The sequence below is a fragment of the Silene latifolia genome, chromosome 6, assembly GCF_048544455.1.
Source record: "Silene latifolia isolate original U9 population chromosome 6, ASM4854445v1, whole genome shotgun sequence".
In the NCBI taxonomy this organism is placed as follows: domain Eukaryota; kingdom Viridiplantae; phylum Streptophyta; class Magnoliopsida; order Caryophyllales; family Caryophyllaceae; genus Silene; species Silene latifolia.
The window spans coordinates 82,859,183-82,885,497 of NC_133531.1; the positions used below are offsets into that span (position 1 = coordinate 82,859,183).

At 41.5% G+C, this 26,315-nt stretch overlaps 2 long non-coding RNA genes across 2 annotated transcripts; both read right to left on the reverse strand.

Annotated features, from left to right (window-relative positions):
• Nucleotides 1-3,985: 3,985 nt before the first annotated feature.
• Nucleotides 3,986-15,816, reverse strand: LOC141658823 (uncharacterized). Its single transcript, XR_012549458.1, has 3 exons — nt 15,746-15,816; nt 15,540-15,648; nt 3,986-4,046 (listed from the first exon to the last, which is right to left on the reverse strand). It is a non-coding gene; the product is annotated as an uncharacterized LOC141658823 (long non-coding RNA).
• Nucleotides 15,817-21,548: 5,732 nt separating this feature from the next.
• LOC141658824 (uncharacterized) lies at nt 21,549-23,552 on the reverse strand. Its single transcript, XR_012549459.1, has 3 exons — nt 23,441-23,552; nt 23,235-23,343; nt 21,549-21,705 (listed from the first exon to the last, which is right to left on the reverse strand). It is a non-coding gene; the product is annotated as an uncharacterized LOC141658824 (long non-coding RNA).
• Nucleotides 23,553-26,315: the final 2,763 nt, after the last annotated feature.

The window sequence follows — 26,315 nt, forward strand, 5'->3', positions numbered from 1 at the left end:
ATAATATATGTGATAACATATCCAAAGATCAACTTAAAATTCGAAGTATAGCTAATTTTCGACCAAAAATGACATTTTTACTCATAAAATCACATTTAAATGTCATTATTATTAAATATGAACAATAAAAATCCGAAAAATTAACCAAAAAATCCTAAAACACTTTAGGACCAGAAATATTAACATTCATGTAATTATTTCGTGATATATCATAATAACACAAATTTTACAAGTTTTATTTCGTTATTCATATAACTCGGAAAAACTTTTAACCAATTTGCATGCAAACAACTGTGGCTCTGATACCAATTGAAGGAAATGTAGATCTTTATACATGTTAACATACTCATATATGTCTAATTAATTTGTCATAAATTAAAACGGATCTTATGCATGCAAACAATAAAAAGAATAGAGGAGAAATCATGTCCTTACATAATTGATTTCGGATATTTGGGCACAAAAGAGATCACCTTTCTCTTTTGTTCTTGAGCTTAATCCAATGGAAGAACAAAGATCTAAGAGCAAGATCTCTCCCTAAGCTTAATACCCAAGGCTTTCACTTAATCTAATTAATATTACAATACTAGTATAATATTAATCTATGAGAAAATTGAACCAAAAATATTGTTAACACTTTGAATATTTTCGGTTTTGAGAGAGGATAAAGAGAGGATTTTATTTCTCTAGAAAACTTATATTTTGGATGATGGATTAGAATGAATAATAATCTACAATCTTTTGTATATTATGGGTAAAATAATTAGAAAAACAATGATGAATTGTTCTTCTCTAAACCGTGTAAAAGGGAGAAGAAAAGGGGAGCCAATGCATGGATTTATTTGTCTTCACAATGCTCCATAGGCTTGCATGGCTAAAAAGCAAAACAATCATTATGTTTAGCTACCAATTAAACAATTAATTAGCTTAAACCTCTCCTAAATTTCGGTCCATTTGGTAATATGGAATCCATATTATTTTTGTCAATTGTCTATATGTTACATGTCATATGTCACATATATTTGTTATGTATTTTTAACATATTAAAAATCAACGTATTAATAAAAATACGTCATATACAAAAATCGACTTAGTAATTTCATAATTACTTGTACCAAAATATTTTACCATTTATAAATTTCAACTGATTGAATTTATAATAATTCATTCATTTTTAATTGTTACATTAAACAATTTATTTCATCCGAGTAATTATACAATTTAATTACTCAGACCGTATCTTATTTAATCACATTTCAATATGATACGTAAATTTTACTTCCAAAATCGTCCGTCAATTTTCAAGTAATTTAATTAACTCGTAACATTATACGATTAATTAAATAATCAATTAAGAGGGTTGCCCTTTAGGTATGACCTAGGGGGTCAACTGATCACCACCGTCACACGACAGTAATGTCAAACTCTAGTAAGCCAATCATTACCGATATATATGTTGACGGTTGCTTGAGAACAAAATTACTTCCCAATTGTATTCATTTTAATGAGACTTTAACATGTGATCATCATGATCAACAGTCGTGATCGCATTATTGTCGGAGGACACATATTCCAACACACTTAGCCGATTTACACGAGACATTTTGTTCGCTAAGGAAATACAAGATGAAACTTAACCCAATGAAGTGCAACTTCGGTGTCCGGGCAGGTAAGTTCCTCGGCGTACTTGTCAGCGCCAGGGGAATTGATGCCAATCCAGAGAAAGTCCAAGCAATCCTGGACCTGCCGGAGCCGCGGAATCGAAAAGAGGTTATGATGTTGACCGGGAGGATGGCGGCTCTAGCCCGTTTTATCTCTCGGTCAGCCGACAAGAGCACCCTATTCTTCAAAGTGTTGAAGGGAAATAAAGACTTCAGCTGGGGGGAGGAACAGAGCACAGCTTTCAGGCAACTGAAAGCTCATCTTCAAACTCTCCCAACCCTGTCCAGGCCAATGCTGGGGGAGACGCTATATCTATACATAGCAGTTACCTCGGCCACGGTCAGTGCCGTGATCATCAGAGAAGAAGACAAACAGCAACACCCAATCTACTTTGTCAGCCATACATTGTTGCCCGCCGAAAGAAATTACCCACTGATTGAAAAAGCAGCCTTTGCTGTCGTCGTTGCCGCAAGGAAACTGAAACCTTACTTCGACGCACATCCCGTGACGGTCTTAACCGACCAACCATTGGAGAAAGCATTGGAAAAATTTGAGCAATCCGGCAGGCTCATCAAATGGGCAGTAGAGCTATCCGGCTTCGGCATTCAATACAAGCCGAGGCCCTCGATAAAGGGACAGGCACTTGCAGACTTCCTGGCCGAGTGCACATATCAAGAAGAGCCAAACCCCGGAGTATGGGAAGTATACATCGACGGGTCCTCCACGGCGAACAGCTCAGGAGCCAGCATCCTTATCATCAGCCCAAACGGGGACGAGTTTGAGTACGCCTTGAAATTTACCTTCTCGGCCTCAAACAACGAATCCGAATACGAGGCGGTGATAACTGGAGTCGAGCTAGCTAGAGCTGCCGGGGCGGAACACATCATTTTGAAAACAGATTCACTTTTAGTGGCTAATCAAATCAGAGGAGAGTACGAGACTCGAGACGACGGGATGGTAAGATACCTGGAAAGGGTAAAAGCTGACACTTCAAAATTGAAATCTTTCCAGATACAATGCATTCCTGTGTCTCGAGAACAACCGAGCCGACGCTCTCTCAAAGCTTGCCGGTTCAACCATCAAGAATGTCGGTCGAACCGTCTTTGGTGGACATCGGGAACGCCAAAAGCATTCGAGACCGTCGGCATGGTGGGCGACATAGAGGCCGAGACGACGTGGATGACTCCGATAATGAAGTACAAATTGATAAATGAGTTACCGGAGGACCGCAGTCTCTCGCAGAAGATAAAGAAGATCGCAGCAAGGTACTTGGTGTTTGAAGGAGAATTATACAGGAGGTCCGTGATAAGGCCACTCTTGAAATGTGTCGGCCCAGCCTACGCGGAGCTAATGCGACGTAAATTCACGAAGGCATCTGTGTGGTCATCACATGGGGGCAAGAACACTAGCCCACAAAGCTCTCCGAGCCGGCTATACGGCCCACCATGCTTGAGGATTCTAGAGCCAAAACCAAAAAGTACAACAACTGTCAAATGCATGCTCCGGTGATACATGCACCTTCCCGAGACCTGCAGCCGGTACTTAGTCCCCTTCCTTTTGCACAGTGGGGGATGGATCTACTAGGGCCATTTCCAACGGCATCCGGAGGAAGAAAGTACTTGATTGTCGCCGTTGACTACTTCACCAAATGGGTTGAAGCTGTAGCGGTACCTGCGAAGACGACGGCGGCCGTAAGAATGGTAATCTGGGAAAATGTCATAACTCGTTTTGGTTTACCCCAAGTCATGGTATTTGACCACGGCCGAGAGTTTTGGAGTGACACAATAATGAACTGGTTGGAAGAGCTTGGTATCAAATTCGCATACTCCTCCGTCTGCCACCCACAGAGCAACGGACAGGCGGAGGCAGCCAATAAGACAATCCTCAACGGTTTGAAGAAGAAAGTTGAAGACCTAAAGGGAAGATGGGCCGATGAACTACCCGGCGTCCTGTGGTCCCTTCGAACCACGGAGAAAGAAGCAACGGGGTACAGTCCATTCCACTTAGTCTACGGATCTGAAGCTGTGACACCCTTATAAAAAGCGTTAAATAAACACGTAAATTCTACAGAAAAACTGACAGGATATGTTTGTAATTGGTTCAACTAATTAAAACCTGTAATTTTTAAAACTTTTCTAAACCATTCACAAACATTTCCCAAAGGAAGAGTGCCAAAACCTGCAAGGACTAATAACCTAATTTACATAACATAACTAAAGTCGCGGGGTTATAGTAATACAAACCAAAGAAAATGAGGGAGACATATGTCCCTTCAAAATATATATACACAACCATATGTTTAAAGGTACAAAATATAACCAAACTAGGTCCAAGGTTCTTTTGCTCACTAGCTCATCTGTGTACCCCAACTAAGCATCATCAACCTGTCAATCGCATTTTATACAAACACGAAAGCCACAATTCAGTGGGGAGTAACTTCGAGTCCTCCCAGCCACGAAATGTCATATTTAATGTAACATGTAATGAAACATGTAAACCACTTCATAATTCAATTAACTATCAAGTATTCTAACATATGAACACTAAACTGACCAATTTAAACTATCATGTGAAACATATAACAAGCAGTAATCCAAACTTTATCAATTGTAACCGGCTTACATCTCACCTATTACAATTCATAAAATCACCATACAAGAAAGGGCAATATATCAAAGACAGGCATAAGTTCTTAGTACGGTCAATAGTCACTCTGTAACTCAAGTCTATACCACGAGGTAGGGAAGGTAATCGAACCGGTATATTGGCTCAGAGGTTCTATCAAAACATGGCCAAAACACAACACAACCCTAGCCTAAAATCTGCGCAGACCTAGACATGCGGATACACACCACCGCACCCAAGACCCACCATTTTTCTAAAACAAAGTGAGTACCCTAAGGAGTCCACCAAAGGGTTGGCTAGTACTTAAGCTGACCACTTACTATCAAAATAAGTAACGAGGTCATGCCCCAACTTGGATATAATCCCACCAAGTCAGGAACACAAAGGCTATTAAGCAGTGAACATATACTCGTCAAAGACTATAAAGACCTATCTATGACAAACACAACAACCTGCAAGAAGTATTCAATACCAATTTCCAATTCTAACAATATTAACAATATTAAAGGTTTCAGGGAATCTAGGGCCATTTTACAATATAAGAAACTATTAAATTCAACCAACAACACATGTGAACTAAAAACTTAATAAATGGCCTAAAACAAGAATAAGGCCGATTATCCATTTTTCACATTAATTTTCATCCAACCGAATTTTTACCGCGCAACCCCACCTGCGGCAGTGCGGGTTAAATTCGGTGACCAATCACTCAATTGACTGACATCGAATCAGTCAAAGGGACTAAGGCTCAGTTTTCGGCACAATCATCAAAACATTGCAATAAAATTCATTTTGAGCCTATTCATTACAATTTCATTTTATAATCTAACCTAATATGTGTCAACTACCATAATAAGTGACACGTCTGTCGCGTACCTGTCAAAAATAAAACCTAACGGTCTCAACTAAAAATGTAGTAGAGGCAGTCGAGTATCGAATCCACAGGGAGGTAATGCAACTACAGCTATCTATTTCTAATCCTATGGTAACAATTGGGGTTGATTAAATTTTTGGTTCTAAACTACGGAGTTGAAAGGAAAGAGAAATAAAGCAGAGAGCAGGAAAGTGAATTAAAACTATCAATAAGAGGGGGACATGTCGGGAATTCGGTTCACTACGGTAGTTCAATAACTTAGCAGTAAATGACTCAGACGAACTAATGCGAGACGGATATTAGAAGGTCCTTTCGGTCCACTTCCCACCCTAAAATACCACTAACTTAACTTTCGTCCTCATTAGGGTAGTCTACTGTTTATAGCAGGCCTATTTAGTCCAATCTTTCGATCCAGGATTAATTGTAGCCAGATTAATGGGTGACATAGAAGCGTGCACTCAACTAGGTCGAGAATTACAGATATATTGCTATAGTGACAGAGTCTCTTTAATCAATTCGTCTAATTCATTCACTACGTCGTCATTATTCTACTGCAGATCCCCTAATCCCAACATGATGGGGTTTAGCTACTCATACTCATAATTAATCTAACAGCAGATAATTTCCCAGCAGAAAACATAACGAAATAATAATAAAATGCAATGACAGAAATTAGGGCAAGGAAGAATGATAACAATAACAAGAATTAAAAGCAACAAGAAGGTTAATTATTATTAAGGAAGAGAGAGAATTACAATCCAAGCAAATTCCGGCGTAAAGAACCCGTAATCCGAGTGAAGCAATCCAAAATAAAAGTAACAGTAGAGAAAGTTCAAGCAACGTCGAAAGTAACAGTGTCTAATGTGAAACTTAGAGAGTAAAAGAGATGATAAAAGAGAATGACCAATAACCTAGTAAAAACATAGGTTAAATAGCCAAACACAAAGTGTTTTTGCGGAAAAATTAAAACACGGACTGATTAAAGCCCATAGAGTCGGAAGCCTCTCGATCGAGTGGGTTAAACCACTCGATCGACCAAGATCTCAAAGAGAAACTCCTCGATCGACCATCGGGGTATTCGATCGAGGGCTTGGTCAAATGCAGCTTACTCGATCGAGTAAGGAATAGCTCGATCGAGCCTTGGGGAGCTTAAGGACCACTCGATCGACCACCAAACAGCTCGATAGACCACTTGGGTCTTCAATTCAGCTCACGTCTTCACCCAAATGCCTCGTAATGCGTGCAACGACACTTCCAAGTGCAACATCTCACTCTGGGACAATCCCGTCTCCTCTAAATGCATGCAAAAAGGACGAAAAGGAGTATGGTTCCGCTACTTCCGCGATTATCCCTACAAAAAGGACAAAATACACCAAAGTAGCCAATTCGGGGCAAAATACCATAAAAACAGTATAGAAATGCATAGAAATACGTGTTGAAATAGGCCAAAAAGACTATACATTAGGCACGTATCAAATCTCCCCAAACCAAACCTTTACTCGCCCTCGAGTAAACTCAAAACTAAACTAATGGAACGGAAATGATAACTCAGAGCTAGCTTAACTTGTCTACTTGAACCACTTTAATGCAACGAAATCAACGATTAAAGCTAGACAAGTCAATACGCAAACGAATTATAAGTCGTTCGAAATAAAGCCGACCTATCGACCCGCAAGACCAACAAAACCAGGACTCTCACGTGGTCACTCTTCTCTCATGAAGCAAAGGGCAAATGTTATATGTAAAAGAGAGAAGAAAAGACAGTCACTCGCCTAACTGCGACCTACATAGCATGCATGCAACAAAAATGAAAGACAATTCAAGTACTAATGCACACACTCCAACCAATAATGTCCGTCACAGCCGAGGATTTGCAAATAATATGGGAATAGTGAGGTTCAGGTGAGAAAAGGCAAAACAAGTTATGGAAATGTGGAGGTAAAAGCGTCAAGCTAGTTCCTAACAGGACCATGATAAACCATCCGGATCTCAACTGTCTAAAAGACTAAACACAGGTGCCCTAATCGCGGCACAAAACTCACTAGACTGAAACACAATCTCCTCAAAAAATATAGAATAAGAGTGGAGGAGCTAGACGGTCACAAAGTTCCCTTTTTTAGACACCGTCTGAGACAACTAACTGAAACAACCAACCCTCTTGTCGATTGTACATCTTCGAACATCTTCTCAACTCTGACAAGAGGGTACAACTTTTCACAATTTTTCTTTCTTTTTGTACGTGAATCTCATCATTCTTTCATTTTATTTCCTTTTTTTTTTCTTCTTTCACGTTTCTCTTTTTTTTTTTCTTTTTTCAATACTTTTTTTTTCTCTTCCTCCTTCCTTAATACAAACACCAACTCCAAACGGGAATTACGGACCAAACTGCAACGGAAAACATACCACAGAAGGACAGACTAACTAGCTTGACTAGGCAGGCTTAGTTTGGAATGTGGCTAATGGGTCAAAAAGGCAAGTTTTGGTCAATGTGGAGCTAAATGGGTGAAGGATGTAAACAAAGGGGAATTTGCAAGACCCTCCCTGCATGTGACACCAACCGCATGAGACCGAATATGTGCATTTGACGAGAAATTGAATGTCATAAATGTGCAAATGAGACGAACATGCTATGCAAGGAGTACTACTCTCAAAATTCCTAATGAACTGGTCATGAATGGCACCAGTTATAGCTCTAAAACTCAGAATTTTTAAGTAGTTTGCCAATTTATCAGGTCAAGTCTAAACAGTCAGCTATTATTTGAACAGAAATTCGTAGACTATGCGTATGACAAAGCTAAAAACCATCAATAAAGTGCAAGGCTCAAGTGAATTGACAAGTTAAGTGCAATTTCATCACGGGAATCTACCGTTCCGACTCAACCTAAATGCAAAAATAAACGTGAAAATTTATTTTTTTTGAATTTTAACATTTTCTAATTTTTTTGGATTTTTGATTTTTTTTTTTTTTTTGAAATAAACAACAAATGCAAACTGAAAAATTAAACGTGAATGCAAAACAAATGCAGATGCAGACTCAAAAGGATGCAATACCCTCCCCAAACCAAAACGGACAACGCCCTCGTTGTCCTCCAGCATACACCAGCAGAAAAATGGGGGATGGGAGTATACAACCAATAAAAATAAAATAAAGGAGACGAAATAAAAAGAGTAAGAGAACATACAAAACACGAACTTCCCCAAACCAGGCCACGGAAAAGCGGGGAAGTGAGTAGACCAAAACTACTCGTCGTCGGCACCGCCGTCTCTCGTGTACTCCGACTCAACAAAACGGTCTCCCCAAACCAGCAACAAACAAGGGGAGACTCGGTCGTCATCTCCGACTTGATCCTCCCGGATCGGGTACGAACGGAGGATCACTCTCCTCCTCTCTCGGCGGCTCGGTGTGCCGCCCGCTCGCCCGAATCGCACCTCTCGTGCTACATTTGTCTCTCCTTCGGCTCCTCCTCGAGTCGAAGGTAATGGAGGGTACCCGTCCGCTGGGTATCGGTAGAAGGAAGGATGCGGCCACCCCTCTGGAATCGGTCGCCGGGCTCGGATGTGGAACTCGTAGAGCGGGAATACAGCCAAAGCCATATCCCGTCTCATCTCAGTAATGTACCGTGGGCATCTTCGGTAGAGGTGTGAGAGCGCCCTCCCCCGTAACAACAGCCTCAGAAGGGCTGGAAGTGATGGCTAACTGGCTAGCCTGCGGGTGTGGCCTCGATGGCACCATACCAAGCTGCGGGAAACGGGGCGTGAATCCGCACTCTAGCAGAGAGTAGTGGCCGGTGAAGCTCGAATCGAGCTCCTGGTGAGCCGGGTTGCGGAGTAAACTGTCCCTGCAGCTGAGACGAGTAGAACTGGTGCTGCAGTGGTGACCAAGGCGGAGCTAGTGGCAACAGCAGGGGCCACTGACTCCGTCACGGACGAGCTGGAGGACGTGCTAGTAGAAGGCAAAGAACTCGCGTCCATCCTGCAAAGTATCAAAGGGCACGAATAAGAGAAGATGCTGCTAACCGTGGTTAAAACAACCGCTAACCAACATGTGACAGCAAAAAGGATGGCCCTATTGGTCGAAACAATCGACGTACATCAATCAAAACCAAACAATTCCTCAAAAATTTCGAAGAGCAGCATGTGAGTGGTGATAAAATGATAAAATGATGACCGCTAAAGGCGAATTCAGCATAAAAACCAAATATGGGAGCATGTATGACTCCTAGCAGTCAAAGATCGCTACTCATAGCACGGGATTTCCCAACAATTCACAGCATATAAAGGCGATAGGGGACGGTAACGGCAATTAACAACAGTGATAAGTAAGCATGGACTGAAGTTAAGCAAGCAAGGCAACATAAAACCGTCTGACAGTCGACATATTCGACTTACAGGAACCCTAATCACGGAAATCGTGCAAAATTCGAATTAATCATGTAGAAACAGCGAGGAATTGCGAAAAGATCATCAATCAAGCTATTTAAGGGCATATAAACACAATTAAATCGAATAAATTCGACTAGACATGGAATTTTCGAACCTTAATTCAATCACCTCAACAAATTCGAATTAATTAAAGATAAAATGCAAAGAGTGTGAAAGGAACACTTACTTGATGATGATGATCCTATACAAGCAATTAAACTTCAAAAAGAACAATCAACCAAGGCGGATTTTCGATTGAAAAACCGCAAACCCTAATCCCCTTTGAAAACCGTGAAAACGAACACAAAATAAGGGGAAAACAGGGGGCTATTGAAGAATTAAGTGCTAGTGATAGAATGTTGGTGGTGGATTTGATGATTTTGGGCAAAAATTGGGGATTTGGGGGAAGATGGAAATCGCAATTAGGGAGATGTTAGGGGAAATTAGGGATAAAATTAGAAATGAAACGGAAATAAGGAGTTAAGTATAGAAAACTCCCGTTCACTGTTCATGTCACTCGATCGAGTGATTTTAATCACTCGATCGAGGGCTTTTGCTGTCCCATTTGCTCGATCGAGTAGGAACCCTCTCGATCGACCTGTTCGTCCTTGGCCTTTCTCGATCGAGTAACCAGCAAGCTCGATCGAACCAACTTTCACTCGATCGAGCACAAAAAATACTCGATCAAGGACTTCCTTGTGTAGACTTCTTTGAATTTCCGTCTTTTCTTCCTTGAATTGCGTGCATCTTCCCCAAACCTGCATAAAACATATCCAAACATATCCTAAAATACCAAAAACGTAGAAAACACAGTCTATAGTCTCAGTCTAAGCTAAAGAAATGTCTAAACTAATTGTCCTAATTAAAAACGTAATAAAGAAATTCAAAAGAAATTCAAACCAAAAATCTATTACAATTTGTTACACGGGGCATTTCCCCGTTTAATTCCCATTAGCTTTCAGTAGCCCTTTCGTGGGCTTCTGACTGGAGGACGTCACTTCAGCGATACTGACCGTCCTCTTTGATTTCCATGAGCTTGAATTACTGTTTGCAAGAGGAGGAGGAACATAGTTCCAATCTATGTAGGTTCGAACTGTCTTCGTTCTCGCCCCTCTGTCATCTTCTTTGGCATTCTTGGCTCCAGTTTGATTGATAATGGCTGCACCCTGTCCCTTGACAGCTCCTTTCTTGCCTTCATCTGTACCTACAGTAAGGAAAACAGACGGATCTTCCTCCTTTTTGCTCTCAGTATGAGGCGGAGGGTTAGCAATAACAGCAATATTCTCCAAATTTTCATCTGGAGTGTCAATAATAGGGTCAACAGAAGAGAGGGCATTGCAAGGCTGAGCTTGCATGGGAGCCCTCCGGAACTTGGACTGATGAAAAGCCAGCTCCTCGTCCCCTACCCGGAAGGTCAAAGTCTTCCCCGACGTCTATTACCGCACGGGCGGTGGACAAAAATGGTCTCCCTAAAATGATAGGGGTGTGCACATCTTCGAGGATATCTAAGACGACAAAATCAACGGGAATAAAGAACTTCCCGATCCGAACAGTACTTCTTCTGCTACACCTAGTGGCCGTGATAGACTACGGTCGGCCATCCGGGACGATCATGTTGGTGCAACTCGGCTTTGTCACACCAAGTCTCTTAGCTAGAGACAAAGGTAAAACACTTACGCTAGCGCCTAAATCACATAGCGCGTTATCAATCAATTGCATACCTATGTGACAAGGGATCGAAAAACTACCCGGGTCTGATTGCTTAGGAGGTAGCTTATTTTGAAATAGGGCTGACCCCACCTCAGTCAAAGCTACGGTCTCATTATCATTTATAGTCCTCTTACGTGCTAAAATTTCTTTCATAAATTTTAAATAAGAGGGTACCTTGGTCAGCAGTTCAGTGAACGGCACGGAAACTTCCAAACTCTTCAAAAGCTCAACAAATTTGCCAAACTGTTGATTAATCTTGGTATTCTGCAGCCGCCTCGGGAAGGGAACCGTAATTGGAATCTCGAGTCCCTTGTTTCTCGCCTCCAAGGTGTCTTCCGGAGCAAGTTCGGTGTCCTTTGGACGCTTCTTACCTCTCGAACGAGGCCTTTCTGGTAATTCCTCGCTTAAACGGGCACTAGCAGGCTCTCGAATAAGATTCCCGTCATCAGCATCACTCGATCGAGCAACGTGCTCACTCGATCGAGCAATTTCTTCATCAGCTTCAGTCGATCGAGTAAACTTACCACTCGATCGACCAACCTCAACTTCCTGTTCCTTCGATCTAGCAGGAAGACTACTCGATCGACCAACTTCTTCACCATCTCCACTCGATCGAGCATCAAGCTTCAGTCGATCGAGTAACTCTTGTGTCGTGGGTCCTTTTCTCTTAACAGAACACTGTTCATCATCGCCGACATGACTTCCTCGGTCCGATTTCGTATTTCGGACCTTCATAAGAAAGACCGCTTCTTAACTCTATCAGATGCACCGTCTCATTTGGGTTCTTGTCATTTTGAGTCGGTAGATGACCGGGCTTCCTTGAAGATTGATTTTCGGCCAGTTGGGCAACTTGAGTCTCAAGTGCCTTGAATGCCGTGTCCTTCTGTTGTAATTGCATTGCAATGGACTGCATCATGGACTTTAACTCACCTATCTCACTCACCCCACTAGATGACGAAGCACCTTGGTTAGGAGGGTTGAAAGACGGAGGCTTTTGATAGCCTTGTTGCTTCTGGTGAGGAGGAATATAAGGCTGCTGCTGCTGATTCGGAGGAGCGGTGGGATTGAGTATGTTCTGGTTACTCCACCTCAGATTGGGGTGGATGTTCGGCTCGTAATGATTGTTGTTTTGCCTGTAATGTTGAAAGGCAGCACATTGCTCATAAGGACTAGGACAAAAGTCAGCGACATGTCCATCTACCCCACACCTCGTACAGACGAAAGGACCGTCTGTCATAGCATTAACATGGTACATTCCTCCCTTGAGAGCTCCCCCTAGTTCGTACTTGTCGAACCTCGCGGTAAGGGCTTCTAATGCGGCCACTGAAGAGGACTCAACGGCTCTCCTTTGGTTTCCCCTTGAATTCCCATATTCAGCCCTATGAGTGGCTAAATCATCTATAATCTTCCACCCTTTGGTGGCTCCCAAGTTGTCAGCAAAACGACCATTGGCTGCAGCATCTAATATAGCCCTCTGATCATCATATAAACCATTGTAAAAATGGTTACACAGGCTCCACTTTTCGAAACCGTGGTGCGGTATGGTCCGCACCAGTTTCTTAAACCGAAGCCATGCCTCGTGGAAGTTCTCGTCAGGCCCTTGTTTGAAACTTGTTATCTGATAGCGATGGTTCTCGAAGCAGAGAAATACTTCTTATAAAACGCCAATGCTAGCGAATTCCAATCTGTTATGCCGTGAGCAGCTCGGTCCAAATCCCTATACCACTCCCTTGCAGCATCGCGGAGTGAGAAGATGAACATAGTTTCTTTGATCGATCGGTGTCACGCCGTGGGAGGAGGTATGGAGCGTGAGTAATCAATGAAGGTCTCCATATCTTTGAGTTGCATCTTGATTGCAGCTCCCGAACTGATTTTCTCGACCATATTGATGTATGCGAGGCTTTGGTTCGAACTTCCTAGCATCTCCGCAGATTCGAACCCTTTAGAGAGATTGTCGGTGTGGGCTCGGAGTGACTAGCAATGGTTGCTTCCTCGGCCATTTCGGGAAATTCTGGGAAAGTGATAGACTCAAGTGATGAATTGGGCTGGAGAAGACGGTGGATTGTCTTGAAAAGCTCGTTCTCGTAAAAGTTACCACGAGAACTAGGCTCTCCCTCTGCCTGTTGCTCTTGAAATAGTCTCCTTTTTACGTGCAGAGATCTCTCAATCTCGGGATCAAAAGGTAGTAGTGGACCACCTTGCGACCTACGCATAAGACGAAACTACAGACAAGATATGAGAATAGTCTAAGGAACGATGTTCCTTAAACTAAAAAAAGAATTAAAAATAAACAGCTAGTAATTTGAACAATTGCCTCCCCGGCAACGGCGCGTACCTGTCAAAAATAAAACCTAACGGTCTCAACTAAAAATGTAGTAGAGGCAGTCGAGTATCGAATCCACAGGGAGGTAATGCAACTACAGCTATCTATTTCTAATCCTATGGTAACAATTGGGGTTGATTAAATTTTTGGTTCTAAACTACGGAGTTGAAAGGAAAGAGAAATAAAGCAGAGAGCAGGAAAGTGAATTAAAACTATCAATAAGAGGGGGACATGTCGGGAATTCGGTTCACTACGGTAGTTCAATAACTTAGCAGTAAATGACTCGAGGATTTAACTAATGCGAGACGGATATTAGAAGGTCCTTTCGGTCCACTTCCCACCCTAAAATACCACTAACTTAACTTTCGTCCTCATTAGGGTAGTCTCCTGTTTATAGCAGGCCTATTTAGTCCAATCTTTCGATCCAGGATTAATTGTAGCAGTTAATGGGTGACATAGAAGCGTGCACTCAACTAGGTCGAGAATTACAGTTATATTGCTATAGTGACAGAGTCTCTTTAATCAATTCGTCTAATTCATTCACTACGTCGTCATTATTCTACCGCAGATCCCCTAATCCCAACATGAAGGGGTTTAGCTACTCATACTCATAATTAATCTAACAATGAGATCATTTCCCATGAGAAAACATAACGAAATAATAATAAAATGCAATGACAGAAATTAGGGCAAGGAAGAATGATAACAATAACAAGAATTAAAAGCAACAAGAAGGTTAATTATTATTAAGGAAGAGAGAGAATTACAATCCAAGCAAATTCCGGCGTAAAGAACCCGTAATCCGAGTGAAGCAATCCAAAATAAAAGTAACAGTAGAGAAAGTTCAAGCAACGTCGAAAGTAACAGTGTCTAATGTGAAACTTAGAGAGTAAAAGAGATGATAAAAGAGAATGACCAATAAGCTAGTAAAAACATAGGTTAAATAGCCAAACACAAAGTGTTTTTGCGGAAAAATTAAAACACGGACTGATTAAAGCCCATAGAGTCGGAAGCCTCTCGATCGAGTGGGTTAAACCACTCGATCGACCAAGATCTCAGCAGAAACTCCTCGATCGACCATCAGGGTATTCGATCGAGGGCTTGGTCAAATGCAGCTTACTCGATCGAGTAAGGAATAGCTCGATCGAGCCTTGGGGAGCTTAAGGACCACTCGATCGACCACCAAACAGCTCGATAGACCACTTGGGTCTTCAATTCAGCTCACGTCTTCACCCAAATGCCTCGTAATGCGTGCAACGACACTTCCAAGTGCAACATCTCACTCTGGGACAATCCCGTCTCCTCTAAATGCATGCAAAAAGGACGAAAAGGAGTATGGTTCCGCTACTTCCGCGATTATCCCTACAAAAAGGACAAAATACACCAAAGTAGCCAATTCGGGGCAAAATACCATAAAAACAGTATAGAAATGCATAGAAATACGTGCTGAAATAGGCCAAAAAGACTATACATTAGGCACGTATCAATAAGCATACTTCATCATCAAAATTTTATTTACTACTAACCTTATTCATTTCCTAAGACTACCCACATGTTAGTTTTACTACGCATATCATTAATAAACCCGAAACTACAAGTAATGCATGAAAATCCGCGAAACAAGCAACGGACCAACCCGGGCCAACCCCAAGGCAGCCGTGGGCACATGCTGGGACTGTCGAACTGCTTTGGCCGCCACCCCCATCCCTCCATTTCTCCATTTTTGTTCGGTTTAACATAAATCAAACATCAATTAATCATTCCTATACTAATATGTTAACTTAAACTAACAAAAGACAAGCATTAGTCATGCATGCAACCCATTTTATCATGTGAAAATTTACTACTCAAACAAAAATCACAAAAACATACAAAAAGCAAAGAATGTGACGATTATTCGTCGAGTAACTCGAAATATGTTACCTTAAGCTAGAAAATGAGCAATTAGCACCTTGAATACCAAACCCTAATATACACTAGCCACTATCTTCAACAATATACGAGTCCCCAAACTCGTCTTCCAAATCTTCACCTAAATAAACAATAAAAACACAATAATAAGTATAAAAACCGAAATATGCCCAAATTCGTCTTAAATCAAAATCAAGAAAACTGAAATTAAAACATACTAGGACGTAGATCTCGAAGAGAGGATTCCGAAAATATAAACTTTGCGAAAATCCGACAAGAAACGAGTGAGTTAAGGTGAAATTTGGCTTAGAAAGGTAAGAAAATGGTGTATTTTAGTTTAGAATAGGATAGAATGTTAAGGAAGATGAAGTTAGGTGAGAAAAATCAAAAAAAAGGAAGGGGGAAGGGAGGTGCCGCGGGAAAGGAAAGGAAAGGAGGAAGGGAGCGGGTTTAAGTCGGGATTTTCACGAGTCGGTTTTGGCTTGTTTCGATAATAATTAGAACCGCTTGTCAATTGCAAATTCCGACAAGACCAAAGTTCTTAAACACGATATTACAAGAAAATTGAATACTCATACGACCCATTTCCAAAATCGTTTCCCCAATTTTCAAAAGAGTTGTCATTTTTCCCCGATATGCCCTTATTTCGAAATAAAAAGTTTTTACACGGTTTAAACTATTTTTAAACATTTCGAAACTATCAAAATAAATACTTTACTTCAAAATATAATAAAATTATATTTCTTTGAATTATTATTACTTCAAATACATTAATATCAAATTTTACTTGATTAATAAATTACTTCCGAAATATATTAACGGTCCAAAATTACGGGGTGTTACAATCACCCCTCCTTTTAAAAAGTTTCGTCCTCGAAACTTAGAAGGAGAAATTATAGTAAACAACATCTTAATAATATAGTTATAAGAAAATATAGGTATCTTTTCAATGAAACGGTGATACTCTCGTTGATCAGACAAGAATATCCACATTCATATCAAGATATAAAAATATTTCTACATCAATAAATGAGAAAATCCATTATTGGGACGTCACCAACAACGAGATTTAACACTCATTAATGTTAAAACCATTAAAAATAATAAAAGTATTTTCAAAATTTCAGTTTAAAGTTCTATAATAAGAATAATATCTTACTAATTATGAGTAAATACGGCTTAGTAACTCGGAAAAAGAGTAAGAAAAGGAATACCTTACGAGAATAATTCAGGATATTTAGCTAACATAGAAGCTTCAGTCTCCCAAGTCTCTTCTTAGACATTTCCACAACGCCAAAGAACACGGACTAGAGGTACAACTTTGCTCCTAAGTTGCTTATTGGCTTTTTCAAGAATCCGAATTGGCCTTTCTTCAACCACCAAGTTAGGATCCAATTCAAGAATCTCTTCTTGGATGATATGGCTAGGGTCACTAATGTACTTCCTCAATTGAGAAACATGGAAGACATTGTGAACCTTGCTCAGATTTGGGGGCAATTCTAAACGATAAGCAGCAGGACCAATCTTTTCAATCACCAGGAAAGGTCCAATATATTTAGGGCTCAGCATCCCTTTTACGCCAAACCGTTTCACCCCTTTCATAGGTGACACTTTAAGGAATACTTGATCATCAACCTCAAAAGAAAGTGGTCGACGACGGACATCAGCATATGATTTTTGCCGGTCTGAGCGGCCTTCATCCGCTCCCGAATGATCTTAACTTGTTCAATGGACTCGGTCACCAAATCAGGTCCTAACATTGGAACATTTTGGGTTTGATCCCAACAGATAGGAGTACGGCATTTTCTACCATACAGAGCTTCATATGGTGCCATTTTAATGGAGGCTTGATAGCTGTTGTTGTAAGAGAACTCAACCAGAGGTAAACATTTCTCCCAGGAAGTTTGGAAATCTAAGGCACAAGCACGAAGAAGATCCTCTAAAGTTTGAATCGTTCTCTCGGTTTGACCATCGGTGGCGGCGTGGCGGTGCTCATCAATAGTTTACTACCCAAGGCCTCTTGTAATGCGAGTCGAAGGCGAGAACAAAATCGAGGGTCTCGATCTGAAACTATATCTTTAGGAACCCCATGATAGCGCACTACTTCATTCACATAGGCACCAGCTAGAACTTCTAATCTCCAGGTCTCTTTGATAGGAATAAACCGAGCACACTTAGTCAATTGGTCCACAACCACCCAAACAAGCATTCTTCCCGGTGGAAGTTAAGGTAAAGCCATCACAAAATCCATGGAAATAGACTCCCATTTCAAAGAGGAACATCCAAGGGTTGAAGCAAACCCCCGGGCTTTTGATGCTCTATCTTTACTTTTGGCGGGTGAGGCATTTACTGACATACTCCATAACCTCAATCTTCATCCTAGGCCACCAGAATTGCAATCTCAAATCTTTGTACATTTTGGTACCTCCCGGATGAATGGAGTAAGGAGAGAGGTGTGCTTCATCAAGAACTCTTTTTCTCAAATCGGCTGCACTCGGAACATAGATTCTACCATGATAACGAAGATACCCATCATCATCAATCTTACAATCCTTAGCTTGTCCAAGTTGAATTTTAGCTTGAATGGATTTGAAAGTAGGATCATTGGAAAGGCAAGCACGGATCTCACGGTAGAAGTCAGGTTCGGCTGACATGGCATCAAGATGATTAGAGCCCCTTTTTACAAGGCTTATTCCTAATTTTTGAAGTTCTAAAGCAAGTTCAGGAGGTAATTCCCGAAAAGAATTCAAAGAATGACCGGATTTTCTGCTAAGAGCATCAGCCACCACATTAGCTTTTCCTTCGTGATAAATTAGATCGGCATCATAGTCATTCACCAATTCTAACCATCTTCTTTGTCTCATGTTCAGATCTTTTTGGGTAAAGAGATATTTGAGGCTCTTGTGGTCGGTGTAGATGTTGCAATGAACTCCAATAAGGTAGTGTCTCCAAATCTTCAAAGCATGCACCACCGCAACTAATTCAAGATCATGAGTCGGGTAGTTAACTTCATGAACTCTAAGCTGTCGAGAGGCATATGCAATGACTTTCCCTTTTTGCATCAAGACACAACCTATACCATGCTTAGAAGCATCACAGTAAACATCAAAGTCCACTCCTTCTTCAGGTAAGGTCAACACCGGAGCGGTAGTCAACCTCCTTTTCAATTCCTGGAAGGCATTTTCACACTCCTCAGACCACACAAACTTAGACTCTTTCTTCAGCAACTGAGTCATTGGCCTAGCAATCTTTGAAAAATCCTTCACAAATCACCGATAGTAACCCGCCAAGCCAAGGAAACTACGGATTTCAGAAACATTGGTCGGACTTTTCCAATCAACAACGGCTTCAATTTTGGCAGGATCCACCATAACGCCCTCTTTTGAAATGACGTGCCCAAGGAAGGTCACTTTAGGTAACCAGAATTCACATTTAGAGAATTTAGCATACCATTTTTCATGGCGCAGAATCTCCAAAATAGCACGAAGGTGTTGGACATGTTCTTCTTCAGATTTAGAATAGATCAGGATGTCATCAATGAACACTACAACGCACTTGTCAAGGTGTTCTCTGAAAGTACGGTTCATCTGATCCATGAATACTGCTGGAGCATTGGTCAATCCGAATGGCATCACCATAAACTCGAAATGACCATATCTCGTACTGAAGGCGGTTTTAAGAATATCAGCTTCTCGGACTGGAATTTGATGATAGCCCGAACGAAGATCAATTTTAGAAAAAGTGGAAGCACCTCGGAGTTGGTCAAAAAGATCATCAATTCTAGGAAGAGGATATTTATTCTTAATAGTAACCCGGTTAAGTTCACGATAATCTATGCATAACCGCATAGATCCATCCTTCTTTCTTACAAAGAGAACAGGAGCACCCCAAGGTGAAGAGCTAGGTCGAATAAAACCTTTGACAATCAAATCATCCAGCTGAGTCTTCAGCTCTTTCATTTTAGACGGTGCCAGCCTATAAGGAGCTTTAGCAATAGGGCCGGTACCAGGAATGAGATCAATAGTAAATTCAACTTCCCTTCAAGAGGAATTCCCGGTAGCTCATCAGGAAAAACATCGGGAAATTCACATACTACAGGAATGTTCTCTTTAGGAGGCAGAGAAGAAGAATCTAAAGGAGTCACCATACACAAGAAGGCTTGATGACCCTTTTTCATCGCATTGACAAACTTCATAGCAGAAATTAATTTAGTACCGGTTTGTCTTTTAACCATTTGATAAGACACACGGTGACCTGAAGGGCTTGTAAGAATTATTTTCTGGTCCCGACATTTAAATCGAGCATGATAAGTATGTAACCAATCCATGCCGAAAATGACATCAAATTCTTCAAGCGGAAATTGGAAAAGATTTGCTGGAAATATAGATCCCGCAATAAAAATAGGGACTTCAGGATAGATTTTAGAACAGGAAAAGACATCACCAGAGGGTAAGGATATAGATGTGCTTTCTCCATGTGATGATTCAAGTGATAATTTATCGGAGAGTTTTATTGAAATAAAAGATAAAGAGGCACCCGTATCAAATAGTACCAAACAAGGAGCATCAAAAATAGAAAATGTACCAGTAATGATATCAGGGTGTGCCTCAGCTTCTGCTCGGCTCATGACAAAAATCTGACCCTTCGGCCTCACTGGCCTCACTGGGGCGGCAGGAGTAGTAGGATCCGTCACCTTCTTCTCCGGTGACTTGTGGCCCGGTTTGTTGCAAGAAAAGCATATGATAGGATCAACGAAGCATTTACCAGGATGTGCTGGTTTCTTGCAGTTATAGCACACTCGGTCTTTAGTACCTTTATTGCCGTTAAAAGCTGAAGATTGATCACCCCGGTTAACTTGCACATTAGAAACAAATCTCCTCTTGTTTGGGTCAGAGGGAGAAGAGATGAACCTGGGTGAAGGAGTATAGGGCCTAGAAGATGGATATAAAGGCCTCTTGCCAAGATTGGAACTGGTTGCACGAGCTTCATTTTCAATGTCTTTTAGGGAATTCTCAGCCCATAAAGCATCATTGTAAATTGAAACCAAGCTGGTGGAGTCCCGTCGGACCATACTTTAGATCTTAGGAGAGAGCTTTTCAAGATAAAAGAAGGCTTTTTCATTGTCATCCTTCACCAATCTAGTTGCATAATGAGCCAACTCGTTGTATTTATCGGTGAAGGCCTGAACAGGAAGGCTTCCTTGCTTTAATTCCATGAATCCTTTCAACTTCTGCTGCATAAGTTCTTGCGGATAGAATCGGGCCTCCACTAGTTCCTTGAAACGTTCCTAGTCAAATCCTGGTTCCGATGAAATGGTAGGCCCAGTCATGGACCACCATTGATCTGCTTCTCGTACTAGGAAGTGAGATGCCAGCTTCACCTTATGTTCCTCCTTAACATCATACAACGTAAAGCTTTTCTCTAACTCCCGAAACCACCCCGTAAGAGCAACTGGATCAATCTCTCCACCATAAGTGGGAGTGTTGATTCGGGTTAATTGATTAGCTACCCAAGTATAGGTGCCTGGAGTACCCTCAGGAGGCGGGGGAGGAGGAGCTTGTTGATTCTGCTGATTTTGTTGGTTTTGGAGAATTTGAGTAAGAACTAGTAAAAGAGCATCATCAATTCTTCTTGGCGGAGCCATCTTTAAAAGAGAAAATTTAATTAGTACCTATCAATTAGCAATCACAAACAGACTACCACATAAAATCCTAAATCTACCCATCCTACCCATCTCTCAAGTTTATTAATTAAAGGTCAAGTGATTTTAAGTGGGGTGCACAAACGTGCGTCGCGAGGAACAAGCTCTGATACCAACTGTGACACCCTTATAAAAAGCGTTAAATAAACACGTAAATTCTACAGAAAAACTGACCGGATATGTTTGTAATTGGTTCAACTAATTAAAACCTGTAATTTTAAAAATTTTCTAAACCATTCACAAACATTTCCCAAAGGAAGAGTGCCAAAACCTGCAAGGACTAATAACCTAATTTACATAACATAACTAAAGTCGCGGGGTTATAGTAATACAAACCAAAGAAAATGAGGGAGACATATGTCCCTTCAAAATATATATACACAACCATATGTTTAAAGGTACAAAATATAACCAAACTAGGTCCAAGGTTCTTTTGCTCACTAGCTCGTCTGTGTACCCCAACTAAGCATCATCAACCTGTCAATCGCATTTTATACAAACACGAAAGCCACAATTCAGTGGGGAGTAACTTCGAGTCCTCCCAGCCACGAAATGTCATATTTAATGTAACATGTAATGAAACATGTAAACCACTTCATAATTCAATTAACTATCAAGTATTCTAACATATAAACACTAAACTGACCAAGTTAAACTATCATATGAAACATATAACAAGTAGTAATCCAAACTTTATCAATTGTAACCGGCTTACATCTCACCTATTACAATTCATAAAATCACCATACAAGAAAGGGCAATATATCAAAGACAGACATAAGTTCTTAGTACGGTCAATAGTCACTCTGTAACTCAAGTCTATACCACGAGGTAGGGAAGGTAATCGAACCGGTATCTTGGCTCAGAGGTTCTATCAAAACATGGCCAAGACACAACACAACCCTAGCCTAAAATATGCGCAGACCTAGACATGCGGATACACACCACCGCACCCAAGACCCACAATTTTTCTAAAACAAAGTGAGTACCCTAAGGAGTCCACCAAAGGGTTGGCTAGTACTTAAGCTGACCACTTACTATCAAAATAAGTAACGAGGTCATGCCCCAACTTGGATATAATCCCACCAAGTCAGGAACACAAAGGCTATTAAGCAGTGAACATATACTCGTCAAAGACTATAAAGACCTATCTATGACAAACACAACAACCTGCAAGAAGTATTCAATACCAATTTCCAATTCTAGCAATATTAACAATATTAAAGGTTTCAGGGAATCTAGGGCCATTTTACAATATAAGAAACTATTAAATTCAACCAACAACACATGTGAACTAAAAACTTAATAAATGGCCTAAAACAAGAATAAGGCCGATTATCCATTTTTCACATTAATTTTCATCCAACCGAATTTTTACCCGCAACCCCTACTGCGGCAGTGCGGGTTAAATTATGGTGACCAATCACTCAATTGACTGACATCGAATCAGTCAAAGGGACTAAGGCTCAGTTTTCGGCACAATCATCAAAACATTGCAATAAAATTCATTTTGAGCCTATTCATTACAATTTCATTTTATAATCTAACCTAATATGTGTCAACTACCATAATAAGCATACTTCATCATCAAAATTTTATTTACTACTAACCTTATTCATTTCCTAAGACTACCCACATGTTACTTTTACTACGCATATCATTAATAAACCCGAAACTACAAGTAATGCATGAAAATCCACGAAACAAGCAATGGACCAACCCGGGCCAACCCCAAGGCAGTCGTGGGCCTGCCTGGACCTGCCGGGCATGCTGGCCGCCACCCCCATCCCTCCATTTCTCCATTTTTGTTCAGTTTAACATCGTCTGAAACATCAATTAATCATTCCTATACTAATATGTTAACTTAAACTAACAAAAGACAAGCATTAGTCATGCATTCAACCCATTTTATCATGTGAAAATTTACTACTCAAACAAAAATCACAAAAACATACAAAAAGCAAAGAATGTGACGATTATTCGTCGAGTAACTCGAAATATGTTACCTTAAGCTAGAAAATGAGCAATTAGCACCTTGAATACCAAACCCTAATATACACTAGCCACTATCTTCAACAATATACGAGTCCCCAAACTCGTCTTCCAAATCTTCACCTAAATAAACAATAAAAACACAATAATAAGTATAAAAACCGAAATATGCCCAAATTCGTCTTAAATCAACATCAAGAAAACTGAAATTAAAACATACTAGGACGTAGATCTCGAAGAGAGGATTCCGAAAATATAAACTTTGCGAAAATCCGACAAGAAACGAGTGAGTTATGGTGAAATTTGGCTTAGAAAGGTAAGAAAATGGTGTATTTTAGTTTAGAATAGGATATAATGTTAAGGAAGATGAAGTTGGGTGAGAAAAATCAGAAAAAAGGAAGGGGGAAGGGAGGTGTCGCGGGAAAGGAAAGGAAAGGAGGAAGGGAGCGGGTTTAAGTCGGGATTTTCACGAGTCGGTTTTGGCTTGTTTCGATAATAATTAGAACCGCTTGTCAATTGCAAATTCCGACAAGACCAAAGTTCTTAAACACGAGATTACAAGAAAATTGAATACTCATACGACCCATTTCCAAAATCGTTTCCCCAATTTTCAAAAGAGTTGTCATTTTTCCCCGATATGCCCTTATTTCAAAATAAAAAGTTTTTACAAGGTTTAAACTATTTTTAAACATTTCGAAACTATCAAAATAAATACTTTACTTCAAAATATAATAAAAATTATATTTCTTTGAATTATTATTACTTCAAATACATTAATATCAAATTTTACTTGATTAATAAATTACTTCTGAAATATATTAACGGTCCAAAATTACGGGGTGTTACAGAAGCAGTCCTACCAATTGAAGCGGCGGTGCTGACATTCAGAACGGCCACCTTTAACCCGGTTGAAAATGAGGAAGGTCTGAAAACCTCCCTATACCTGGTCGAAGAAAGCCGAGATACAGCACGCCTCAACTTGGCAGTATACCTAAACCGAATGAGAAGAGCCTACAACCGAAGAGTCCACAAAAGGGACTTAAAAGTAGGGGATCTAGTCCTAAGAAAGTCGGCCGCCACCAACAAAGGAAACATTCATGGTAAATTGACGGCCAACTGGGAGGGTCCCTACAAAGTGGTTGAAGAAATGAGGCCGGGTACATACCGGCTGACAGACATGGAGGGTGTGCCTTTGATGAGCCATTGGAACACTGACAACCTCAGGAAATACTTTGTATAGTGGCGGAGGTGTCCAAAACTGTTGTTGGCACCCCAACGCTTGTTCATATCTAATGAAGAATCATCCAAGTTTTCCATCAAAGTGTTTATCCCCCCCTCGTAGTCATATCGAGGTAGACGCCACGGCCCAAGCCGGGCAGTCACCCCAAGAAGTAGACGCCACGGCAGCGATCACTACTAAAGTAGCGATTGATACTGCGAAAGCGACCAACATGCCTTAGAACGTATAAGTACGGTTGAGACGCAATTCTAGCCGCCTCGGCCAACCGAAGGCCTGGCAGAGGAAGCGATCAATATGTCTACAGATCTGACGCATTTGTCGAGCCGTAACCTCTAGCCGCCTCGGCCAACCGAAGGCCTGGCAGGGGGCACAACGGTCGATACGCTAACACGTTCACATGTTTAAAAAAAACGTTAAGCACAGTTGAGATACGCATTCTAACTGCCTCGGCCAGGCCGAAGGTAAAAACGAAAAAAGCGCTCAATTAATAACATAAGAAGACAAGTGAAGAATTGTGATCAAAGCCCCGGCCAAGCCGAGGGCCAATAAATAAGCTTTATTGAAAATGATTACAAGTAAGGAGAATGCAGACGACGGTCGTCCCCATTGGGATAGCCTAAACACTACCTACCAAAGTTTACAAAAAAAGAAGTAACAGCAAAAAGGTACAGACATAAAACTTTGAAGTGCCAAAAGATGGCAGGGAGGAAAGGCTCAATAGTTGGCCCCCGAACAGCTAAAGCTATCCGAGATGCCGGGTGAGTCTGGTAACGGCCGCCCGTCTCCCTATGCCAGTTGCTGCTCACCACTGGTAGCCGCAGCAGCATCATCTTTGATAGGCGACCCAGAAGGAGATCCGGCAGCTTCACGTGCCCTTGCCCTCTCGGCCTCTTCTTTGGCCTCCTTCGCCTTGGCATCTCGGGCCGCCTTCTCCGCAGCCTCCTCCTCCTCCTTCTTCACCTTTACCTCCTCAGCGGCCTTCGCCTCCGCGGCCTTCTCCTTAGCATCAAGCTTGTCATCAAGCAGCTCGTCAAATCTCTCCCACAGGAAGGAGCCTTCAGGAAAGAGCTCCCCGATCACTTCCCTAGCGGCTTCTTCGGCCAGGTCCCGGTATTGGGCGCACATGTTAGGAAGAATCTTGCTTTGGAGCGTCTTAATGTCCAACTCCCTCTGGGCGATGATAGCCTTCATATTCCGAAGCGCCTTCCCCTGGGCCTTAAACATGGACTTCCATTCGTCCCTCTTCCCAGCAGTGAAGTCGACGACAGCCTGAAGCTTCTCACGCTCCTCCAGCAGCTTAGCAGCTTCAGCCCCTGCAGCCTCAACCTTAGCTCTCTCAACAAGGACCGCCTTTTCAGCGTCCTCCCTAAGTTTTCGCTCAGCATGGACCGCCTTTTCAGCCTCAGCCTTGGCCCTCTCAAGTTTCTTCTTCGCAGCAGCGAGCTCAAGCCTGAGCCGATTAAGCTGTGGGGCAACCTCAGCCATGACCTTTTCTTGCTCCATAATATGAGCACCGGCCACATCAGCCCACTTCGCCAGCATCCTGGACAAACTTAGGCCCTCCGACCTAATCTAGGCGGGGGTAGGCTTCGGGAAGGAGGAGACGACGGTGGCATCTTTACCACCGTCTCGCGCAGGTCGCTTCTCGACGCCGTTCAACGGTGTCCGGTAGACGGCGGCGGTTGATCTACAAAAAATTCAATCAAAGCATCCATGTCAACATTCATGGACATACCGAAGAGCTTGTCATCGGAACGCCTAATGAACCGGCTAAGTCCGAGCCACAGGATAGATCTATACCAGGCTTGACCTTCTTGGCCGGAGGACCCATTTCTTTGTCGGCCTCGGCAGCAGT